Raw genomic sequence first — 26,201 nt, forward strand, 5'->3', positions numbered from 1 at the left:
ATTTTTGTCCGAGCTCTCCGGCTACTTTTTTCAAACGGGGTTCGTTTGGGAAATCCAAAGTTGCACACCGGGAGCGCACTCGCCTATTAGTCTGTATTGGCAGGGCGGTCAGCGTACTTATATCGAACACACCGAGTGCCACCCTCCTCTCGACCGATAGGGGCGCGTAGTTGAAAGCCAATGGCAAAATAACACCTCGGATAAAAATGCTTTTTATTAAACAACGCGGGATGCAGAAATTCTAATCGCTGGCGCTGCTACTAACTAACACCCGTGGGACACTTTGTGAGTACTTTATATTTGAAATGCGAATGTTTATATATTTTAATTATTTTTAAATGTAGCGTCTGCAAAAACCAGGGTGAAGTTGCGTCATGACTCTCGTATGAATACGAGAGTCATGTTTACAGGGCTAGGTTGTGCATAATGGCACTAGCGCTGCTGCTGGAGCGTGCACGTACCATAAACGGTCACTAGGGGGGAGCCATGATACAGCGTAATACTATGCGGCATAGGAGTTGTATTATAGCAAATGCATTACACCAGTGGTCCTTGAGGGGGTTAGTAGGTGGTCCCCATGCAGCTAACTGATGGAGAGTTGGTAACCAGATGGAATATATTTAACTGAATAATAAAAGGGAGCTAATTAGACCCTGGCAACTACCGCCCTATTAGCTCCATCTCAAAAGTGATGGAAAATTGTCTATGAACAGGTTGAAACAGTGGCCAGGCAGGAATTAATTATTAGATGGGCCTGGGACCACCTGGGTGGTCACACTGCAATTTATTCTCGCATTCATTAATTAATTATCGTTTTTGCCTTCAATTTCCTGAAAATATTATTGTTGCCTAGTATTGATTGATTGATTGAAGAATGTATTAACAGTTTTGGAGAATTACAGTACATTTCAAGCACAACTCAATACAACTGGACGACACCATAAAGCATTACACTTGTTTACAATAGAGCGTCGCAGTCTCGCCCCCTACTAGGGCCCAGGAAATGATTCCCCGTTCATTTTCCTTTCAAAAAGTATTTATTTAAAGACCTTTTAAGCCTCGTACAAAGCCAACTCGAGTTGTGACAACTCATGACAACAAACACAATTTTTCGGGCCGAACTTAATTAGAAAGAAGAAGAAAACGGCAGGTTACAACACTTTTTGTTGTTGTTTTTCTTCTTTGTAATTATTTGTTTAGGCCAAAATATTGTGTTTGTTGTCATTTGTCACAACACGAGTTGGCTTTGTACACGGTATTTAAATAAATAAGGTCTTGAAATAATTAGTTTTGAAATGTCTATGGGAAAAATGCATTGGGAATTATTTCCTGGGCCTGGCGTCGTCATGGAAGGGGTGGGACTGCGTGTAGGCCACATTCAGAAATAGTGCACTGAGCACACTGTGCAATGCAAACTAATAGGCGAGTGCGCTCCCAGTGCGCATTTCCGTACGCACCCTTAAAGACATACTATAAACTCAGCAACAAACGTTTGGAAACGTAACTTTGGTCCATTATTTCTCCACTTTAATAATACCAATTGTTATAATCATGACCGCCCATGTCTGTGTACTTGAACGTGAGACACAGTGTACTTGATATGTATTGTGTACTGCCTGATCTGTAGCATACTTTATATTTAGGCTACGAGAGACATCTCAGACAGCAAGGTCAGCCTTGCTGCAGCCAGTAGGCACGTTATTATGACTCATATCTAGTCACGTCATTACGATCCAGCACTATATATGTTCCTGATTGTGTAATAAACTTTGTGAACCTTTAGCGTGATACTGTCTCGTGTCGCGTTATTGTTCTCCCTGGCCCGCCGCCGCAGTCGCCATACAGAAGGAATACTTCAACCGGATTATCACACACCACCCAGCCTGCACACACTACCTGTCTGTCAAACCAGACGAGGGTCCAGTACTTAAGAGTTTACAACACCAATCAGTATTGTATTTTATACCATTTTAATCCTTGATTAGTCACCTTTACAACGAGGTATAGATTGTAAGGATCATGCTTTTTGTGGAATGAGCAACACAGCTAAACGTGTGGGTAGCGCCTCCACAAACTGTGCCAAAATGGCATGGTATTCACCCTTGCTTTGAGTTGCTTAGTGGATTAATTGGATGATTGCACTCTCCCACATTAATAAGGAATAAACAAACAAACAAAACAATTACACATATTGGCAATTTTTACACCTTATTAACTTTACACTCAGTGTTAGGGAACTCAGTAGCGTCTGGAAGATGATATGCAGCCACCACAACTCTTGGTATGGTATGGGGGCGGGGCAGTATCTGTCTCACAGGCAAGACAGAACTTGAAGTTGTCATCATTGAAGGCAATCTCAATGCAGTGAGACATCGGGATGAGATTCTGGGGCCATGCATGCAGTGGTGATCCCATATCTTCAGAATCTGGGACCTAACGCCATCCTCCAGGTCATCCAGGATGACAACGCTTGCCCCCCAGAGCCAGGATTATCAGAGTAGCCTAGCTCCAGAATGTGGGAGTGGAGAGGATGGAATGGCCTGCCGTGAGTCCAGACCCTCAACCCAATTGAACACGTGTGGGATCAGCTTGGGCATGCTGTACATGCTAGAGTGACCAACAGAACCACGTTGGCTGACTTGCAACAAAACCTGGTTGAGGAATGGGTTGGTTGACCAGCATGGTGCCAAGCTGTTACAGCTGCTTTTGGATCTTTCACCCGCTACTGAGTTCCCTAACACGGAGTGTAACATTAATAAAGTGTAAAGAATGGCTAATATGTGATGTTTTTTGTACTTTATATCCTCATTACTGTGGGAGAATGCAATCATCCAAGCAACTCAAAGCAAGGGTTGAACGACTTTGGCATATTTGTTGGAGACGCTACCCACACGTTCAGCTGTATTGCTGATTCCACGACCGCCGAACCCTTACAATCCATACCTCGTTGTAAATGTGACTAATCACCAATTCAAATGATATAAAATACAATACAGATTGGTATTATTTAAGTGGAAAAAGTTAAGTTTCCGAACTTTTGTTGCAGAGTTTATATAGCCAAGAGCAGCAAAATCCTCATAGAGCAGGTAAAAAGGTAAACAGGGACAGTGTTCCATTCATCGTTATAGGACAGGATCCTACCGCAAACAGAGAACCATGAACTCAAATCAACGTATCTACAAGCTCACAGATATCAGCAAAACATGAATAACTAACCATTCAACTAGATGTTCTATTTTAGACTAAACATAATTTGGATTTTCATTCATTTCAAAAGATAGACATAGCCTACTTTGCCCTGCCTGGCCTGAACATTGTGAAACACCACTACTCCTCAACAGTACTTGGCTGCAGCTGTGTTGCGTGCGTGCATGCAATGTCCTTAATCAGAGCGCATGTGTGTGTGTGTATAGGGCATGGGCTGCCCCATGACAAGTTTATTGAACATATATGTCATAGTTTAGTAGATATGTCTTTCAAATCGCACATCAAACAAATCTCAAAGACTGCCTTTTTTCACCTGCGAAATATTGCAAAGGTTAGGCACATCCTGTCCAAAAATGACGCAGAAAAACTTGTCCACGCATTTGTTACCTCAAGGCTGGACTACTGCAACTCGCTATTATCAGGCTGCCCAGGTAAGTCTCTGAAAAGCCTACAGCTAGTTCAAAATGCTGCGGCGCGTGTGCTGACAGGTACCAGAAGAAGAGACCATATCACTCCTTCACTGGCCTCCCTACACTGGCTCCCTGTCAAACACAGAATAGAGTTCAAAATTCTTCTCCTTACCTACAAAGCTCTCAATGGTCAGGCACCACAATATCTCAAATATCTCATTGATCCCTACAAACCAAATAGAACACCAGTGCGTCTACAGTATGCAAAAATGCTTACTGTCCCAAAAATATCAAAAGTTACAATAGGAGGCAGGGCGTTTAGGTCCCAGGCACCTCAGCTGTGGAACCTTCTCCCGGCTTCGGTCCGTGGGGCTGACACGCTCTGCACATTCAAGACTAGGTTGAAAACCTTTCTCTACGACAAAGCCTATAGCTAGAGTTGTCTCCAAGTCTAGCTGGATACCATAGTCGTACATTGTTGTGTGGGTCTGTCTCCCAGCAGTACTTATAATATACACTATATAGGCTCCAGTAAGGCCTGCCACTAATCCAACATCCGGGGAATCTCTCCCCGGAGTCTCTTTTCGTCCTCCCCGTCGCAGTTCTGTGGACCTCTAATATTAACCCCCAACTGACTGCCGAGTGTGACCGTGGATCAGGCCTCTTCATGGAGCCCACCAGAAGTGTGACCCGGACCCGGCCTCACAGAGCTCGACCTCAACCAGATGTGGACCAGACCCCTCCATGGAGACCACCTGTCTATTTCTCTCTGTCTATACCATACCATACCATACCATCTTTATTTATATAGCACATTTTAAAACAACAACGTTGTACCAAAGTGCTTTACAGTAAAACATTAAAAAACAACTTCAACATTAAACAACAACTTCATTTAAAAACCACAAAACAACCACAAACAACATGCACAGTGTCACGTTAAACATCGAACATCTCATACTGTGCTTGGAAAAGCCAAGGAATAAAGGTAAGTCTTGAGGCGTGACTTAAACACCTGGAGGGTGGGGGCTTGTCTTGTGTGCAGAGGCAGCTCCTTCCAGAGCTTGGGAGCTGCCACTGCAAAAGCTTGATAACCTCTGAGCTTCAGCCTGGTTTTAGGCACCACCAGGAGAAGCTGGTCAGAGGACCTGAGCGTCCGTGTCGGAGCATAGGGTTTCAGCAGTTCAGATAAATAAATGGGTGCCAAACCATTTAGACACTTAAAGACAAAGAGCAATACTTTGAAGTCAATCCTGTATCGCACAGGAAGCCAGTGGAGGGAGGCTAGTACAGGGCTGATGTGGTCTCGCTTACGTGTGCCTGTAAGTAACCTAGCAGCTGCATTCTGGTCTATCTCTCTCTCTCTCTCCCTCTACCCCCCCCCCCCCCCCCACCCCACCGACACGGTCGAGGCAGATGGCCGCCCACCCTAGAGTCGGGTTCTGCCTGACGTTTCTCCTCTCCTAAAGGGGAGTTTTTCGTTAACATTGTCGCAAATTCGCAATATTGCTTGCTCTGGGTGGATCTTTGTTGGTTGTAAAGTGTCTTGAGACAACTCGTTGTGATTTGACACTATAATAAAATTGAATTGAATTGAATTGTATTAGTATTAAATTAGTAGACAGAGTACAGTCACACTCCAAAAGAGTGCATTTGTTTCTTCTGTATACTTCCTGCAGTATAGAAGTATACAGATTTCTTGATTAATTGACAATGGATGACCCTGATGTAAACAAGTCTGTAGACTTGTATTCTTAGGACTGTACCCATTCTGATAACATGCGTGGCGGGTTAAAACTAACCCGTGGCAGGTTAAAACTAACCCGTGGCTTCCTGTGAGGTTAGACTTGGGTTATAGGTAGGGTGTTGGACTCCTGACTGTAGGACTGTTAGTATGTCAGACCAAAGTTAAGTTTTTTATTCAGCATAGAAGGCACAGGAAAAATGCAGTACAAATGTTATGCTTCTTTTTCTGTTTTTGTACATACAATTACATAAACGGAGAACAAACAGGAAACAGGACAGTTTTGCTACTATATGAACAGTTTATTGGATTGGGTTGATGCAGCTAGTTACAAAACTGAAACAAAACAAAACAACCCCCCACCCTCCCACTTGGAACGTTGACACCTTCTCCTTTCACCATAGGTATTTTCTTTTAAAATAAATAATAGCAATAGCCAATAAGGATTTAATGAGGAAAACAATCTCCCACTTGGAACTTTGACGCCTTCTCCTTTCACCATAGGTATTTTCTTTTCTTTAAAGGTATATTCAGTGATTTCACTTAATTCAAATATCACTTATTTTTTTGTTTTGTTGTGATAATCCTCCCTACTAGAGTGTGCTGGCCATATAAGGAGTTCCTCCCTGTCCCCAGTTAACCCCTGGGGGTCAAAAAACCTTAGGTTTCGTTTTTGACTCTCTATCCTGATTGGACGAAAGGCTGGGTCCCACAGCCAAAAACGAAACCTAAGGTTTTTTGAGTGAAATCAATGAATATACCTTTAAAAAAAAAAAAATAGCTATAGCCAATAAGGATTTCATGAACATGAGGAAAAAGAAAGACATGAGAAGGAAAGAGTGAGGACTCCATGGTGTTGTAGGAGAGAATGGCAAAAAGAGATAAGGGGTCCTGATGTTTGCTTTGGAAATGGATAGGAAGAAAGTAGGATTTACTAATCTGACAATTTACTATTCTGTGCCTATTGGGTCGCAACTCAAACATGGCTGAGTCAGCTCAAGTGAAAAAAATCACACCCGTGTGAACCGAGTGGTGGAACTCCCCCCCCCCCCTCCCCTGATCTACAAGCTCACAGAGCACCACATTGCCATGCATTGTGAGCTTGTAGATCTGATAAAAAAACAAAAACATTGCAGTGCATATCAGAGATTGCAGGTATGGAGTTATGAGGTGTCTAAGACTAGGACATGATTAGCACTGTGCAGGGAATGGATATAGGGGTGCAACAATTAATAAATGATTGAATGCACTTCCCATCTCTCTCTAGACAGGCTGGTTGGGTTATTTCCTAGTGTTTAAAATGAGTTAAATCTGGGTAGAAATGTAAAAGAAAAATAAAGGTGCCTTATTGAATTCCTGCCCCTGCCCTTCAAATTCCCTCTGCACGTCCCTGCCCCCCCCCCCTCCTCCTCTCTCTCTCTCTCTCTCTCTCTCTCTCCAAAGCAATTGAATGGATCTGGACTTGCTGGGTGTTGAAAAGCCGGTCCCGGCTCCCGTGGCGGGGTGGGATGGGCGAGTTATGAAAAAATCCGGCCCACCATTACTAATCGGAACAGTTAGCGCCACAGCATTCTATGGCATGTTTTCACATCATACACGACAGATTTGGTTTTTGCATGCTTGAATAAGAGAACTAGCGATAGACCGGCCGTGCGGGTAATACGCTGAAGAACGCTCAAAATATGTGAGTTTTTTGTGCTAATATATATATTTGAACCACCAAGTTGGGAAGCACATGGGGAAAGTAAAAAACATTGTTTTACACAAAAAACTGTTTTTTGTCGGTCAAAGTAAAATGACTGTTATACCTAGGTCTAAAATGTAATAGCATACACGTTGATGATTTGCCAATGGATAGAACCATGTGAATCCTTTAGAAAATAAATGGTCTGAAGTAGCTTATTCTAGTCATTGTTTTCTAAATGAATGACCTTTAATTTGCATGTACATACTCTTAAGAGAAGTTTGCAATATTGTATTAACACTATTGCAAATATAAGGTTCTGAATAACAAACTTTATTTAATTGTCTTAATTGTTTAAATAATAAATAAACAAAATAGACAATTAGCAAAAGGTTAAACTGTTATTATAATATTATCGATAAGTGAATACATTATCTGTTGTTTAATCTATGTTTAAGCTTTTAAAATATCATGTGGTTCAACTTGCCCCTCGACTTGGATCAACTTACCAGTTACCCCTTACCTGGGGCAAATTAAGCCACATCAAGGTCATATTTTCATGGCCCTTTGTCATAGATGCTTACTCATCATTTCAATTGATAGAAGACATCCTGAAATATGGGTAGATCTTAGATTTTACTGCCATCTCACTTTGATCATGAATCTCATCCATCCATAATTGGACTTGACAAACATTGTGGCGAGAGCTTTTCTCCAGTGTGGAGACACTGGTGTGTCTTCAGATCACCTGACTGTCTGAAACTCTTGTCACAATATTTACAATGGAAAGGTTTTTCTCCAGTGTGGACACACTGGTGTGTTTTCAGGTTATCTGACCGACTAAACCTCATATCACAATGTTTACAAGTAAAAGGTTTTTCTCCAGTGTGGATAAGCTGGTGTGTCTTCAGATTACTTGAAAACATGAAACTCTTGTCACAATGTTTACAATGGAAAGGTTTTTCACCTGTGTGGACAAGAAGGTGTCTATTCAGATCACCTGACTGTCTGAAACTCTTGTCACAATGTTTACACTGGAAAGGTTTTTCTCCAGTGTGGATATGCTGGTGTGTCTTCAGAGTATTTGACTGACTGAAACTCTTGTCACAATGTTTACACTGAAAAGGTTTTTCTCCAGTGTGGAGAAGCTGGTGTCTATTCAGATTTCTTGATTGGGTGAAACTCATGTCACAATGTTTACACTGGAAAGGTTTTTCTCCTGTGTGACTATGCTGGTGTGTCTTCAGAGCATTTGACTGACTGAAACTCTTGTCACAATGTTTACACTGGAAAGGTTTTTCTCCAGTGTGGATATGCTGGTGTGTCTTCAGAGTATTTGACTGACTGAAACTCTTGTCACAATGTTTACACTGAAAAGGTTTTTCTCCAGTGTGGAGAAGCTGGTGTCTATTCAGATTACTTGATTGCGTGAAACTCATGTCACAATGTTTACACTGGAAAGGTTTTTCTCCTGTGTGGACACGCTGGTGGGACTTCAGGTGAGATGATACTCTAAAACTCTTGTCACAATGTTTACAGTGGAAAGATTTTTCTCCAGTGTGGACAAGAAGGTGTCTATTCAGATCACCTGACTGTCTGAAACTCTTGTCACAATGTTTACACTGGAAAGGTTTTTCTCCAGTGTGGATATGCTGGTGTGTCTTCAGAGTATTTGACTGACTGAAACTCTTGTCACAATGTTTACACTGAAAAGGTTTTTCTCCAGTGTGGAGAAGCTGGTGTCTATTCAGATTACTTGATTGGGTGAAACTCATGTCACAATGTTTACACTGGAAAGGTTTTTCTCCTGTGTGACTATGCTGGTGTGTCTTCAGAGCATTTGACTGACTGAAACTCTTGTCACAATGTTTACACTGGAAAGGTTTTTCTCCAGTGTGGATATGCTGGTGTGTCTTCAGAGTATTTGACTGACTGAAACTCTTGTCACAATGTTTACACTGAAAAGGTTTTTCTCCAGTGTGGAGAAGCTGGTGTCTATTCAGATTACTTGATTCCGTGAAACTCATGTCACAATGTTTACACTGGAAAGGTTTTTCTCCTGTGTGGACACGCTGGTGGGACTTCAGGTGAGATGATACTCTAAAACTCTTGTCACAATGTTTACAGTGGAAAGATTTTTCTCCAGTGTGGATACGCAGGTGCGTCTTAAAGTTAGTTGAACGCCTGAAACTCTTGTCACAATGTTTACACTGGAAAGGTTTTTCTCCAGTGTGGATAAGCTGGTGTGTCTTCAGATCACCTGACTGTCTGAAACTCTTGTCACAATGTTTACAATGGAAAGGTTTTTCTCCAGTGTGGATACGCAGGTGCGTCTTAAAGTTAGTTGAAAGCCTGAAACTCTTGTCACAATGTTTACACTGGAAAAGTTTCTCTCCAGTGTGGATACGCAGGTGCGTCTTAAAGTTAGTTGAACGGCTGAAACTCTTGTCACAATGTTTACACTGGAAAGGTTTTTCTCCAGTGTGGACACGCTGGTGTGTCTTCAGATCACCTGAATGTCTGAAACTCTTGTCACAATGTTTACAATGGAAAGGTTTTTCTCCAGTGTGGACACGCTGGTGTATTTTCAGTGTATCTGACCGACTGAACCTCATGTCACAATGTTTACAATTAAAAGGTTTTTCTCCAGTGTGGACACGCTGGTGTGTCTTCAGATCACTTGACTGTCTGAAACTCTTGTCACAATGTTTACACTGAAAAGGTTTTGCTCCAGTGTGGAGATGCTGGTGTCTCTTCAGGTTACCTTTCAAACTGAAACTCATGTCACAATGTTTACACTGAAAAGGTTTAACTCCAGTGTGGACATTCTGGTGTCTCTTCAGATGACTTAACAAATTGAAACTCTTGTCACAGTGTTTACAATGGAAAGGTTTATCTCCAGTGTGGCAACGCTGGTGACTCCTAAAGTTAGTTGAATGGCTGAAACTCTTGTCACAATGTTTACACTGAAAAGGTTTTGCTCCAGTGTGCACACCTCCACTTGTTTCACCCCAATCATCACTGTCGTCAGTTACTTCAGTGTCAGATTCCAGTTCAACTTCAGAGCAGTGTGAAGAGATGTCTTCATCAACCTCACTTTTCACTGCTAATAATTTAAACATTGACCAAACAGGTTCTTCTGGTCTTTGAAGTAGATCCCCCTGTTCATCTTTAATCTGTGGAGGCTCTGATTCCTCCTGGACCAGACTGAGGCTTTTCTCTTGCCATTCTTCTTTAATCTGTAGAGGTTCTAGTTTCACCTGGACCAGACTGAGGCTCCTCTCCTGCTGTTCTTCTTTAATCTGTGGAGGTTCTAGTTTCACCAGGACCAGACTGAGGCCCCTCTCCTGTTGTTCAGGGGAAACCTCTTCCTTACACACAGGGAGGTCTGTGAAATCTAGGAGGAGAGGGAAGGTAACATCAGCAGAGAGCAAATCAATGTGTTTTCTGATTGGATAAGATTGATTTTCCTACTTACCGATTTGTTTTGTAATAATGTCTAGTGTTTTAACTCTATTCTATTATATATCTATTGATGATGGGCGTTTTCCCAAATGTTACATCACAGCTTATGCCCCAAGCAGGCAAGCGGTCAATTACATTTTAATGTGGCCAACGGCCGCATTACCTGGTCGAGGTGACAGCCATTAAATAACGCCACGCTACGCCACTATAGAGTCGATCGACAACAACGCGAGGTAAGAAAAAATCCATCACGACCGCGAAGGGCCGTCAAACACAGGAACATTTTTTATTATTAGGCGGGATGATTTAGATCGCGAGTTATTAACGTTTTAAGATTTCCGTTCTCGCCGGCTAAACAGGCAGGGAACATTTTCGATGACGTGTCACTGTTGTGCAACACAGAGGATTGTGCAACGAGCGCATCTAAGCTGTGGAGCGATGCGATCCGTTTTCATATGACTAATTTGACGGAGCACATGGCTGTGCACTTGAACTTGATGGTGATTTACGTCATGGGCCTTTAAACTGTTAACAGAAGATTTGAGATGTTGCCAGGCCCCATCAGTGGCAAAGATTTCAGCACTTGTGCAGTAGAACCGGGTACAACAGGACAGTTACAGAGCACATGTTTAACTAGCTGTAAATAAAACGGTACCTACATATCCTGTACAACTTTACTACGGGTTGCAGCGTTGCATCAAACAGTCCATGTCCCTGGTCCATCTCCCGCTGTTCCTCTGACCGTGCTACATTTATTTTGGAAGCCATCTCTGATGGCGTGAGATCTCCTCCTGTGGTGCTCTGTGGAAATCAACAGAAAATAATGTTTAGTTATCATTCAGCAACCTGAATGATCACAGCATCACCATTGGACAGAGAAGCTTTGCATACCATGCACACAACCACGCACACACAGGGGCCAGGGCTTAAAACAAGTTGTTCCACATGTTTTTCCAACGTCTGTTTTTCCATACATTAATGACACTAATGATTTTTGGGGGCTGGTATTGGTAAAATCATGTTTCCTTTATATTAAGTTCTGACCACCTTATGATTGCAGTTTGCACACACGATGGGTCATTGGTTTGTGTGCATCCTCGCTTGTTATTGAAACACCCGGTAGCACTAAAGGGTCGATTCATACTCCTATTTTAGAGCCGAATAAAAGTCGGTTCGGCGCTGTAGAGCCTACAATTTGACGTCATTTGAGGTTCGGGGGGGCGGGTACCTAACCTGACGCTGCCAGATGAGGGCGGTATTGGGTAACCATGTTCCCCAACACAGCAGTCATCTGGGATCTCTCAGGCAGTTGAGCTGACAAAAATCCGTTCCGTACCGGACCAATCAGCGTGAGCTAAGGGCGGGACATGGGCGAAACCGGATGTGAAGCTATATAGACACGTCATTATGATTGGTTTTGTTTGCACGCCCACACGGTGATAGACAGACGGTCCCATCCAATCATCTACCAAGTATCTTGAAAAAAAGGAACAGCCCCGTCATCGAATTTGCTTCCGCGATCCCAGATCCCAATAAGCTGTGAAACAAATTTGTGTAGCAAGCTTCTTGGATCTGGCAGCGTCAGGTTAGCGGGTACCGTCCTAAAGTCGGCTCTTCGGTGCTACTGAAAATATCTGACGAGCCGAAATCATTTCGGCACTACAGCGCCGAAACAGCGGTATAATAGGAGTATGAATCGGCCCTTAGTGTGTTGCAGAGCACCTGACGTCCGAGCTGGTTCTTTCAAATCCATATTTAAGCAATATTACACGAGAGGGTGTGGGTTAACGTGATTATTGCCACGACAGAGATGCGGTCAGGAACGAGACGAAGTCGAGTTCCGCAAGCATCACTGAATAAACCACACCCTCTCGTGTAATATTGCAATTCTACAACAGTTACCCTTAAAACTAAGAAAATCGCCGAAACAGTTACCCTTAAAACTAAGAAAATCGCTGAAATAATATATACGACAACAAATGTCCCAATAAACTAGCTAGCCTAGCCACCGGGTTTGCTAGCGCTCTGGGAGAACAGAGCAGCTGAATTATTTGTTTTGATTAGGTGGTGAATGGTGCTGGTTTAACCCACGGCTAGAAGGCTGTTTCAACCAATCAGATTGCTTCCTCGAAACAACCTGTGGTAGAATAAAGATTATCGCTCGACTGCCTTGAAAACAGGGGAGGTTCTTTCCTTGTTTTGAAATAGGTGAAAGGTTGATTTTTGTCTGTATGTATGTATGCACCAAAAAATGGGGGGGAAATGGGTCAAAGTCAGATAACAACAGTGACATGGAACATGTGAAAAACAAATGTGAAAAGAAAATGTATTTATTTTACAAGGAAGTGTACATGTGATTGACTCCATAAAGTAAAAAATAAAACGGGGGAGGTTTTCCACCGTGACGTGCATTGCATTGTTTAACCCCCGTGAGGTAGCAACCGGTCGTTGATAGTGAAACTTAAAAGAAGGCTCGGACGCTACTGCCTTTGACAGCACAGTCAAGAAAAGAGGAGTGTTGTCTACTTCTTCCCATCAAATCAAATTAGAAGTAGTGCTATGAGGCTGAGCTGTGGGTCGGCGGTTCGAATCCCGGCACCTCCTGTCTACATGTCGAAGTGTCCTTGGGCAAGACACTGAACCACAAATTGCTCCCGATGTGCTGGTTGGTACCTTGCATGGCTTCCGCCGCAATCGGTGTATGAATGTGTGTGTGAATGGGTGAATGTAATGCACAATCTATGTAAAGCGCCTTGGATAAAGGCGCTATATAAATGCACCATTTACCATTTAACGGTCAACAGAAAATATTGAGCCTAGAGCTCACCCCCATTCTCTCACTGAATGCCACTGCCCAGACACACAGCTGACATAAGTAAAGTGATTAGCAGACACACAGCAGGAGCTCATCAATCAGGTAAGGGCTGTGGCACATCGAAAACCCAAGCGTGGGGAAAAATAAACAAATAGAATAAACAAACAAAATGTCTATTTTGGCTCCTACAAGGAGATGAAAGTGTTTGCATTGGTACGCCTCTATGGGTAACTTTTGTGAGAGTAACAAATAAATCCTCTCAAATCTCTTGATTGACAAACATAGCAAGTGTTCCCTGTCTAATTTAATGCAAGAGAACCGAGTGTAAGCACTTTTATTGTCAATTAGGTCTGCCTTCCCTAGGGGTGGGTACCGAATTTCGGGACCAAGTATGTACCGAACCGAACATGCCTGGGTACCGGGTACCCATTACAATAATTCAATATCGGTTCTCTCTATCGGTTCCCACAGACACGCAGTCACACGATATTTATTTATTTTCTTCCCTTAATAGATGCACAGGGAACAGAGCTGATCTACAAGCCTACATTGCGTTGCATTAGCGACGAGTTGTGGGCTTGTGGCTTGCAGAGGCGGAGCCATCTCTCTGCATTGAGTTAGTTGTCGAGGAGTCTAGACAGTGACACGCGCTGTGCCTGCCAGGCAAGGCAACATCATTATTAAAGTTTCTTAAACGTAATTTTCAAGTGAAGTTTATGGGAGGAAACTTTTAAGAGAGGGGACAGGAATCTTGCGCCTTGTCTGAGTCTTCACTGCATACATGCGCAGCACGCTGGCTGCGCAGCATTGAATCAACATGAGACGAGGAGAGAAAGCGTTGTTGCACTCACTTCGAGTGCGCAGCCGTGTGTGTGTGTGACTGTGAGTGTGTGTGTGTGTGTGTGTGTGTGTGTGTGTGTGTGTGTGAGACTGTGTGACTGTGTGTGTGTGATCACGGCGTATAGGGTCCCAGTCTAACTTCGAGAGGTGGCGAAAAAACAACAAAAGATAGCCTACTTTGGGAAGCCCGTGTACATGCACATATCTGTTAGTAGCAAACCACAGCATGCAAGCCGCCTTTGTTTTCATTGATCCCCCATTGATGCGCTGCCCCCTCCCCTTCATTAGCGATGCTAATTTGCACAGTCAATCGTGTGTGTGTTGCTCTCAGATCTCAGACATGCTTTTATTTGTTATTGGTAATAAGAGAAGTAGCCTACAACACTATTGCCCTGGGTAAATACAGAATCGATATTATATAGATACATTTAAAAGAATCACTATATTATCCACAAATGGCTCAATAAAGGAGAAGATGTTATACTATTCATTATACATGTCTTTAGTATACAGTATACACTCTGCTCTGACATGCCATGCAGACTGTGCACCACATGAGACTACATGAGACTATCTTTTTATTTGTTTCTAGATTTCTGACTTTGTTGCAGTGATGTTGTGTAGTCTCTCAGGCATATATTATTTGTTGACATTGTCAGTAGTATAGTAAGAGGTAACTGTAGTATCCACAAATGGCTCAACTGTTAAAGGAAAGGATGTTGGTCTATACTCTATTCATCTGTCTTAAATCAAAGTCTTAAAAATAAAAGCTTTGTGAAAAACAATTGACCTTAAGTTTATACCATTTATTTTGTTACTATATTATCCACAAATGGCTCAACTGAATGAGGAGGAAGAGGATGTTACACTATTTATTCATTACATGTCTTAAATTGACATTGACATTTTTTGTTAAACATTTGACCTCTTTTATATCATTTTGGAACCGAAATAGGGAACCGTTAAGAACCGGAAACGATAAGCAGAACCGGAATCGGTACCGGACTCGAAAAAATCCTAACGATACCCATCCCTAGCCTTCCCTGTCAATAATTCCATCCTACCTGTTGCATGTTGTTGTAAGAACTCCAGTGACTTCCATTATTCCTGTGATTTCATCTTTTGGACGCTGCCAACCACTTGAACATCTTCTTTACAAACATTGCAACAATGCTGGTTAACAAACTGCCCTCCCACTCTGGGCGTTTTGGTGTAGAGCACATCAAAGCCTTCTACAAAAACCAAGGTGTTTGTAAAGATGATTTTAAAATGGCAAGGGTAACAACTGAGGAGGTACTTCAAAAACTGAGTGCCCTCCAACCCCACAAGGCCACTGGCCATGACAATATTCCCTCCAAATTTCTCAGAGACTCAGCCATTTCCATAGCTCCAGTCATGACTCACATAGTAAACCTCTCCATCAAACAGGGACAGGTCCCCCAAGATTTTAAACTGGCCAAAGTAACCCCCCTGTACAAAAAAGGGAGTAAATTAGAACCCGGCAACTACCGCCCTATTTCTATTCTAAGCTCCATCTCGAAAGTGATGGAAAAAATAGTCTATGAACAGGTTGAAAAGTATCTTGCCACTAATACATTGTTGTACGAGTTCCAATCTGGTTTCAGAACATCCCACTCCACTGACACATGCCTCCTCTATTTGAGCGACCACATCAAACACGAGGTGGATGCTGGAAAATACTGCGGCATGGTCATGCTGGACCTCCAAAAGGCTTTTGACACCGTGAAACACTCCATACTGGTTAACAAGCTAAAGGTTATTGGTTTTGATAGCACATGAGTGAGCTGGATGCAATCCTACCTGGAGGGGAGAGAACAGATGGTGGAGGTGAACGGAACACTGTCCCCCCCCCCCTCCCAGTGAGCTGTGGCGTTCCACAAGGAAGCATACTAGGGCCTTTACTGTTCCTAATATATGTAAACGACATGACATCAGCTTGTGACTGCAACTTGTTCCTGTTCGCAGATGACTCAGCACTGCTGGTCTCGGACAGGAACAAACTGCAGGTTGAAAAGACTCAGCTCTGAACTCTGTAGAATCTGCACCTGGCTCGCTGATAACAAACTATCCTTACACCTGGGAAACACTGAATCCATTCTCTTCGGATCAAATAGTAATCTCAGCAAGGCAGATGGCTTCTTGGTTAGAGTGGGTGACAATATTATCACACGAAAAGATGAAATTACCTACCTAGGTTCCATCCTGGAGGCCCACTTTGACAGGCTGGGATGGCTTAGGGTCGATGACAGAGTACAGCATCTTGCAATGGGTCTGGTCCACAAGATTCGATACACCACCAAGATACCCATGTACCTGACTAAATACTTCCTTAATGTAAACAAAGTCCACACCCACAACACCAGAGGGAGTGCAACAAACCATGTACAACCCAGGGACTAAATTATTTTCGCTCCTATGCCACCAAAATGTGGAACGCCCTACCAACAGTCATTAAGACATGTGAATCCCTTGACCCCTTCAAAACCGCTCTCAAAGGGCACCTACGGATGGCTGCAATTCGAAACTGGCCCCTGTAAAATCTGAATCCCCCCCATCACCCCCCCTCCCTTTTTTCCCCTCACTGTATATGTATCTTTTCCCTTTTTGCTTCCTTTATGATGAATTCCTGTTCCGTTCTTTAACTATATAGAAGTGTCTATTTACATGTCTCTAAATGTTTTGATGAATTGAACAAGGTGGACCCTGTTGTAAACAAGTGTAATGCTTAATTGGGTCGTCCACTCACAGTTAACAGTCTTTGTATTGAGTTTGTGCTTAAAATGTACTGTAAATTCTACAAACTGTTAATAAATATTTCAATCAATCAAAAAAAAGCTTCAGCGTGCAACAGCTAAAGTGCATTGCTGCTGCCACATGTAGATCTGCTGTTTTGAGTTCAGTTCATGATATCAGAGTTAATTGTACTGATACTGAGAAGATTTCCCCCGTTTATTCCCCACAAAGTGGATGCGGCCAATGAGGTATATTTGTTACATTTGTGTTTGTTTATTGTAATCTGTGTTGTTTATCATTATTGTTCTCTATGAGAATATTGTACTGAATGTATATTATCTTATGTTTTCATTCAGTTCTCACGGCATTTAGCATACGCTAAATAAATGTCTGTACAACAAAGAACGCCTTGTGACGTATCTACCGGAGGGGGCTACAGGTGTAGTCCATATATTAGGTTTGGTGGTCCAAGTATAAAGGGTTTAAGTGGTTAAACTGAAGTGACATTGATACATTCCAAATATTAAAGTATTCTGCAGCACCACTGGACTTGGACTGTGAGCTCATAATACATAATTATCTACCATTTAATCATGTCTCTGTTTGTCTGTGTCTGTCTGCGTGAAATCCACGTACCTCGAGAACCGTAAGCCCCACCGACTTCAAATTTGAAACATGCGTTCCACACCACCGCAGGGGGTGCAGTGCCCGGTGTCAAGTCGGACGGACCCACGGTTGTCCAGAACCGCCCCCCAAAAGGCCTTGTCCGGGCTCTGGACCGGGCCCTGCCCAGCGTCAATATATGGAGCTGGCCTGTTCTAACTTCTGACTTCAACTACACTCCATATTTGGGCATGCCTGACACAGAACTCCACAAGATGGCCTGTTCTGACATCCCAACACTCCATATTTGGGCATGGCTGACACAGAACTCCACATATAGGAATAAAGGGACACAGATAAACCTGACATCATTCTGACGTCGGGCATAAAAGGGACACAGACATAGCCTAATATCTGGGTGGGGCATTCATTTCCAACTTGCATCATTCCAAGTAGGCCAGTGCCCAACGGGCCCTGCCGTAGAGGCCCCACGGGAACCTCTCTAGTTCAATAAAATAACCAATGACCAGCATCTAATCTGGTCAACAACAACCAAATGGACAAAAGTTGTTTAACAACCATATACACATTCAAGTCGTATTTTCCTATGCCCAGCTTTCTGGGTTTGTGTGAACACAGCCATAGCTGTGTTGGTTTAGAAAGTTACAAATAGGCTATTGCAGGTAATCCTTTTCTTTCTTTCAATGTTGAGGGTAAAATGCTCTTAGACTGGATGTGATGCTGCATAGAGCCCACTGTTGTTATTGATGTGCCGTTATGTTTTGCTTTGCTGTGTCTATTGTACATGTAGGCCTACAACTCTCAGCAGAGTGGAAGGGGAGAGAAAAGTATTCCATTGGATTTATAATTGAATTGTTGTACACCCTCAATATAAATATATAAGTTAACTGAACTTGGAAAAGAAACCTATCGGTGCTTGTTTATTCTACCACCATTTGCTGTTGCAACTGTTATTATTATTACATTGATCTGCATTACAAAATAAACGGTCAAATTAAAGTCTGACACAACTGATACAAAACGACAGTCCACAGAATTAGCGTGTCGACTACTATGACGTGACAGTGTGTATTTCAACAGGTCTTACGTTAGTTTTAGGCTACTATAAAATAGTATACTTACTTTAGCAGAGAAACAGCAGCGAGGGACTTAGCTTAGCAGAGAGCTAGCACAACTGTTGTTGTGACTGTGAGCAGTGTTGCCAGATTGTGTGAAAGTTTGAGTGAAGCCCTGGCTGCTCAAAGCTCTATCTGGGTTGTCCTCTTTGTGTCTCAGGTTGAAAAGGACAGACTGTCCCTCAAAACGACCAACTGGTTCAATTTCAACTTTAGCTAGTAATGGACGGACCCCCGGCGGCGAACACACATAGGGTTGTGCATAATGGCACTAGCGCAGTGCGCTGCTGCTGGAGCGTGCACGTACCATAAACGGCCACTAGAGGGAGCCATGATACAGCGTAATACTATGCGGCATAGGAGTTGTATTATAGAAAATACATTACACCAGTGGTCCTTGAGGGGATTAGTAGGTGGTCCCCATGCAGCTAACTGATGGAGAGTTGGTAACCAGATGGAATATATTTAACTGAATAATAAAAGGGAGCAAATTAGACCCTGGCAACTACCGCCCTATTAGCTACATCTCAAAAGTGATGGAAAATTGTCTATGAACAGGTTGAAACAGTGGCGCAGGCAGGAATTAATTATTAGCTGGGCCTGGGACCACCTGGATGGGCACACTGCAATTTATTTTCGCATTCATTAATTAATTATCGTTTTTGCCTTCAATTTCCTGAAAATATTGTTGCCCAGTATTGATTGATTGAAGAATGTATTAACAGTTTTGGAGAATTACAGTACATTTCAAGCACAACTCAATACAAGACTGTTAACTGTGGACGACACCATAAAGCATTACACTTGTTTACAATAGAGCGTCACAGTCTCGCCCCCTACCAGGGCCCAGGAAATGATTCCCCGTTCATTTTCCTCATTGGCATTTCAAAAAGTATTTATTTAAAGACCTTGTAAGCCTCGTACAAAGCCAACTCGAGTTGTGACAAATCATGACAACAAACACAATTTCTCGGGCCGAACATAATTAGAAAGAAGAAGAAAACGGCAGGTTACAACACTTTTTTTGTTGTTTTTCTTCTTTGTAATTATTTGTTTGTTGTCATTTGTCACAACTCGAGTTGGCTTTGTACACTTACAGTATAAGATCTTTAAATAAATAAGGTCTTTAAATAATTAGGTTTTGAAATGTCTATGGGAAAAATGCATTGGGAATTATTTCCTGGACATGGCGTCGTCATGGAAGGGGTGGGACTGCGACGCTCTATAGGGTCCACCATGTTCAATTCATCATAACATGTAGGCCACATTCAGAAATAGCGCACTGTGCAATGCAAACTAATAGGCGAGTGCGCTCCCGGTGTGCATTTCCGAACGCACCCTTAAAGACATACTATAAACTCAGCAACAAACGTTAGAAACGTAACTTTGGTCCATTATTTCTACACTTTAATAATACCAATTGTTATAATCATGATTCATGATCGCCCATGTATGTGTACTTGAACGTGAGACACAGTGTACTTGATATGTATTGTGTACTGCCTGAACTGTAGCATACTTTATAGTTAGGCTACGAGAGACATCTCAGACAGCAAGGTCAGCCTTGCTGCAGCCAGTAGGCACGTTATTATGACTCATATCTTGTTGTCACGTCATTACGATCCAGCACTATATATGTTCCTGATTGTGTAATAAACTTTGTGAACCTTTAGCGTGATACTGTCTCGTGTCGCGTTATTGTTCTCCCTGGCCCGCCGCCGCAGTCGCCGTACCGAAGGAATACTTCAACCGGATTATCACACACCACCCAGCCTGCACACACTACCTGTCTGTCAAACCAGACGAGGGTCCAGTACTTAGAGTTTACACCACCAATCAGTATTGTATTTTATACCATTTTAATCCTTCATTAGTCACCTTTACAACGAGGTATAGATTGTAAGGATCATGCTTTTGTGGAATGAGCAACACAGCTAAACGTGTGGGTAGCGCCTCCAAAAACTGTGCCAAAATGGCATGGTATTCACCCTTGCTTTGAGTTGCTTAGTGGATTAATTGGATGATTGCACTCTCCCAAAGTAATAAGGAAAAAATATACACATATTGGCAATTTTTACATTAACTTTACACTCAGTGTTAGGGAACTCAGTAGCGTCTGGAAGATGATACGCAGCCACCACATCTCTTGGTATGGTATGGGGGCGGGCAGTATCTGTCTCACAGGCAAGACAGAACTTGAAGTTGTCATCATTGAAGGCAATCTCAATGCAGTGAGATATCGGGATGAGATTCTGGGGCCATGCAGTGGTGATCCCATATCTTCAGAATCTGGGACCTAACGCCATCCTCCAGGTCATCCAGGATGACAACCATTGCCCCCTAGAGCCAGGATTATCAGAGTAGCCTAGCTCCAGAATGTGGGAGTGGAGAGGATGGAATGGCCTGCCGTGAGTCCAGACCCTCAACCCAATTGAACACGTGTGGGATCAGCTTGGGCATGCTGTACATGCTAGAGTGACCAACAGAACCACGTTGGCTGACTTGCAACAAAACCTGGTTGAGGAATGGGTTGGTTGACCAGCATGGTGCCAAGCTGTTACAGCTGCTTTTGGATCTTTCACCCGCTACTGAGTTCCCTAACACGGAGTGTAACATTAATAAAGTGTAAAGAATGGCTAATATGTGATGTTTTTTGTACTTTTTATCCTCATTACTGTGGGAGAATGCAATCATCCAAGCAACTCAAAGCAAGGGTTGAACGACTTTGGCATATTTGTTGGAGACGCTACCCACACGTTCAGCTGTATTGCTGATTCCACGACCGCCGAACCCTTACAATTGGTATTATTTAAAGAGCGAATAATAGCCAGGAGTGAATGGTGAGATGAGGACGCCATGGTGTTGTAGGAGAGAATGGCAAAAAGAGATAAAGGGTCCTGATGTTTGCTTTGGAAATGGATAGGAAGAAAGTAGGATTTACTAATTCTTTCAATTTACTATTCTGTGCCTATTGGGTCGCAACTCTAACAGGGCTGAGTCAGCTCAAGTGAAAAAATGCTGCTGTGAATTAGATCCTAATTTTCCAATAAATGCTAGAGCTGTAAGGGTTAATATCAGTTAAACCACTTTAACCACTGTTTTATAGCCTACTTCAGCTTTTAAAAGTAGCTGATCTACAAGCTCACAGAGCACCACATTGCCATGCATTGTGAGCTTGTAGATCTGATGCTTTTTTTAATGTATTAGAGAAAAAAAACACATGGGAGAACGGGGTAAGATGAGCCAGCGGGTAAGTTTAACCACCCCCTTTATCTAGAAAACTGTGTTGCCATGTGACCTTAAATCTAGCAAGCATCCATCATTTACACCTGGCTGTGAAGTTGGGAAGCAGAAAACATTATTTTACACAAAACTGTTTTTTGTTGGTCAAAGTAAAATTTCGACACATCAGAGAGAACACACATCAGAGAGAACATATTACGCCAGTTTTGGCATCACTGCACTGGCTTCCGGTTGTTTTCAGGATTGACTTTAAAATTCTGTTACTTGTCTATAAAGCTCTCAATGGTCTTGCACCTCCGTACCTCCGTGACTGCCTACCTAGATATGTCCCTAGCCGCCCCCTCAGGTCCTCCAATGCTGGCCTACTTGAAGTGCCTAAAAGAATGTGCACAAAAAAGTACGGTGAGGCAGCTTTTTGCTTCTATGGCCCAACAGCCTGGAATAAACTTCCATTCGAGCTCAGACACGCACCCTCTGTAGACATTTTTAAATCTCAACTCAAGACTCACCTCTTCACCCTTGCTTTTAGTTGAGTTTTTTTTTATTTTTTTTATGTGTTTTTATTTATTTTATGTTCTTATATTCGGTTTTGTTCTCTGCTATTGTTCTATCATTTTAACTACTTGTGTTTTATTGTATTTTATTTTTGTGTCCTGCCCTGTGAAGCACTTTGAGCTGCATTTATGTATGAAAAGTGCTATACAAATAAAGTTTATTATTATTAGTATTATTATCATGTAAAATGACTGTTATACAAAGCAAAATGTACCTAGGTCTAAAATGTAATATCATACACGTTGATGATTTGCCAATGGATAGAACCATGTGAATCAATTAGAAAAATAAATTGTCTGAAGTAGCTTATTCTAGTCATTGTTTTCTAAAATGGTGGCTATGGGTAAGATGAGCCAATGAGCCAATGTCCGGGGGTAAATTGAGTCAATGAGAATCACTATTCATATTTTTTCACTTTTTTCAGTCTTTGCTACTCAAATTATACTGAATGACCTTTAATTTACATGTACATACTAATTTAAGAGAAGTTTTAAATATTGTATTAACAATATTGCAAATATAAGGTTCTGAATAACAAACTTTAAACTTTATTTAATTGTCTTAATATTGTTTAAATAATAAATAAACAAAAAAATGAGACAATTAGCAAAAGGGAAAGCTGTTATTATACTATTATGTGAATACATTATCTGTTCATGTTTAAGCTTTTAACATTAAAATAGCATGTGGTTCAACTTGGCCCTCGACTTGGATCAACTTACCCCTTACCTGGGGCAAATTGAGCTTACTCATCATTTCAATTCATAGAAGACATCCTGAAATATGGGTAGATCATTAGATTTTACTGCCATCTCACTTTGATCATGAATCTTGTCCATCCATAATTGGACTTGAAAAACATTGTGACGAGAGCTTTTCTCCAGTGTGGATACGCTGGTGTGTCTTCAGAGTATTTGACTGACTGAAACTCTTGTCACAATGTTTACACTGAAAAGGTTTTTCTCCTGTGTGGATACGCAGGTGCCTCTTAAAGTCAGTTGAACGGCTGAAACTCTTGTCACAATGTTTACACTGGAAAGGTTTTTCTCCAAAGTGGACAAGCATGTGTCTATTCAGATTACTTGAATGCGTGAAACTCTTTTCACAATGTTTACACTGGAAAGGTTTTTCTCCAGTGTGGACACGCTGGTGTATCTTCAGATCACCTGACTGACTGAAACTCTTGTCACAATGTTTACAGTGGAAAGGTTTTTCTCCAGTGTGGAGACGCTGGTGTGTCTTCAGAGTACTTGGATTAATGAAACTCTTGTCACAATGTTTACACTGGAAAGGTTTTTCTCCAGTGTGGAGACGCTGGTGTGTCTTCAGAGTACTTGGATTAATGAAACTCTTGTAACAAAGTTTACACTGAAAAGGTTTTGCTCCAGTGTGGACATGCTGGTGTGTCTTCAGATCACTTGACCGACTGAAACTCTTGTCACAATGTTTACAGTGGAAAGGTTTTTCTCCAGTGTGGACACGCTGGTGTGCCTTCAGATTACTCGAACGCGCGAAACTCTTGTCACAATGTTTACAGTGGAAAGGTTTTTCTCCAGTGTGCACACCTCCACTTGTCCCCCCCCAATCATCACTGTCGTCAGTGACTTCAGTGTCAGATTCCAGTTCAACTTCAACCTCACTTTTCACTGCTAATAATGTAAACATTGACCCAACAGGTTCCTCTGGTCTTTGAAGTAGATCCTCCTGTTCTTCTTTAATCTGTGGAGGTACTAGTTTCACCTGGACTAGACTGAGGCTCCTCTCCTGCTGTTCTTCTTTAATCTGTGGAGGTTCTAGTTTCACCGGGTCCAGACTGAGGCTCCTCTCCTGTTGATCAGGGGAAACGTCCTCCTTACACACAGGGTCTATGAAATCTAGGAAGAGAGGGAAGGTAACATCAGTAAAGTGAAAATCATTGTGTTTTCTGATTGGATAAGATTGATTATCCTACTTACTGATTTGTTTTGTAATAATGTCTAGTGTTTTAATTAATTATTACATATATATATATCTATTGATGATGGGCATTTTCCCAAATTTAACATCACAGCTTATGCCCCAAGGAGGCACTCAGTATATTAAATGTAATTACCTGGTTGAGGTGACAGTCATTAAATAAATACATGAAATCAAAGACTGCTATTAAAGTCTATCGCCACAAGCTGGGTGGGCTCCTTTCCCCAATACACAGCCAGTCTAAAAGGAACCCATAGAGGCTTTTACTTTTCACAGGGGCCAGTTCCGAATTGCAGGCACCTGTAAGTGCTCTTTTAGAGCCATTTTAAAGGAGAGTAAAAGCTTATTGGTAAGACCCTTGGTAAGCCCTCCTCTCTTTTCCTCACCACCGATTACCGAGACTTGCTCCGGGCAATGTGATTGGTCTAGGAGCTGTTATGTTGTTATGCTGGCTATAGTATACTTTATAATAGTTGAATTGACAGCTCGGCTCGCACCACCACAGAGTATGGGCAGCGCTGTCCTCCTGGCCGTGACGAGACGTGAGTGTGTGGCGGGGACAGAGGAATTGGGATTCGGGGATCGCAACGATTAATCAAATTTTAAAGTGAAAATCGTTTTTCACTTTAACTAGGGTAAATATCGCTTGCACTCGCCTGCGGGCTACCGTAGTTACTTCCTCCTCCCTCTGCCACAGAGAGAAAACCTGAAAGGAGCAGGCTGCTCGTGTCTCATGGTATGCAAAGCAAAAAACAGTAACATTATGAAGTACATTTTTGTGATGTCACTGAGATGTACTTCATAATGTTACTGATTCTTTTCAGACCTCCAGTTTCTCTCTTTATTCTTTCATTCTTTATTCTTTCTTTCTTTCTTTCTTAGTTCTTTCTTTCTTTCTTAGTTCTTTCTTTGGGATTCGGGGATCGCAGCAGGCCTGCACGATTAATCAACTTTTAAAGTGAAAATCGTTTTTCACTTTAACTAGGGTATTTACGGTAAATATCTCTTGCACTCGCCTGCGGGCTACCGTAGTTACTTCCTCCTCCCTCTGCCACACAGAGAGAAAACCTGAAAGGAGCAGGCTGCTCGTGTCTCATGGTATGCAAAGCAAAAAACAGTAACATTATGAAGTACATTTTTGTGATGTCACTGAGATGTACTTCATAATGTTACTGATTTTTTTCAGACCTCCAGTTCTAGGCAACACAGAATGGGAGGGACTTTCTCTAAGGTATATTGACAGTAAAACTTTGAAAATTAGTGGAATCCCGTAGTCACTATTCACTGGGATACCAAAAAACATTTGAAAAAAAAGGTTTCTCACTGTTCTCGGGTTAAATATTGATATGCGATGAATCAATATTAATAAATTACAAAGCCTCTAATTAATTAGATTTTTTTTTTAATTGAGTCCCAGCTCTACTTAAAACACTATACTTGCCCTCTATAACAAAAATAAATAAATCACACCGTGTGAAGTGAGGGGCGCTAATATATATAATACAAGTCTAACTCATGTTGATTAGGTGATGTAATGGTAAATGATGTAAATGTAAAACAAATGGTGCCAACACAAACATTAACGAGGGACAATATGATGTAAATTTTCCCTTCATTGTCAATGGCGTTTTTAAAACAAACATCAAACAAAAAACAAACATTAAACCTGTATATAGGCCCCTCAAAAACACCTTCAATAATTTGTATTTAAATAGAGAATCTTTCACTCAATAGGAACTGCTCCTGTCGCAAGTTGATGATGTCATGTCCATGTGTGGTTCAGCCCCGA

The 26,201-nt window shown here is 42.0% G+C and overlaps 1 protein-coding gene across 1 annotated transcript in view; it reads left to right on the top strand.

The window, feature by feature from the left end:
* The window catches only part of b4galt1l (DP-Gal:betaGlcNAc beta 1,4- galactosyltransferase, polypeptide 1, like), a 390,521-nt gene that overhangs the window by 181,559 nt on the left and 182,761 nt on the right, over positions 1-26,201 (top strand). The gene's annotated exons all lie outside the window — the stretch shown is intronic.

This window comes from Protomyctophum parallelum (assembly GCF_964188405.1).
Source record: "Protomyctophum parallelum genome assembly, chromosome: 16".
NCBI classification, from domain to species: Eukaryota; Metazoa; Chordata; class Actinopteri; order Myctophiformes; family Myctophidae; genus Protomyctophum; species Protomyctophum parallelum.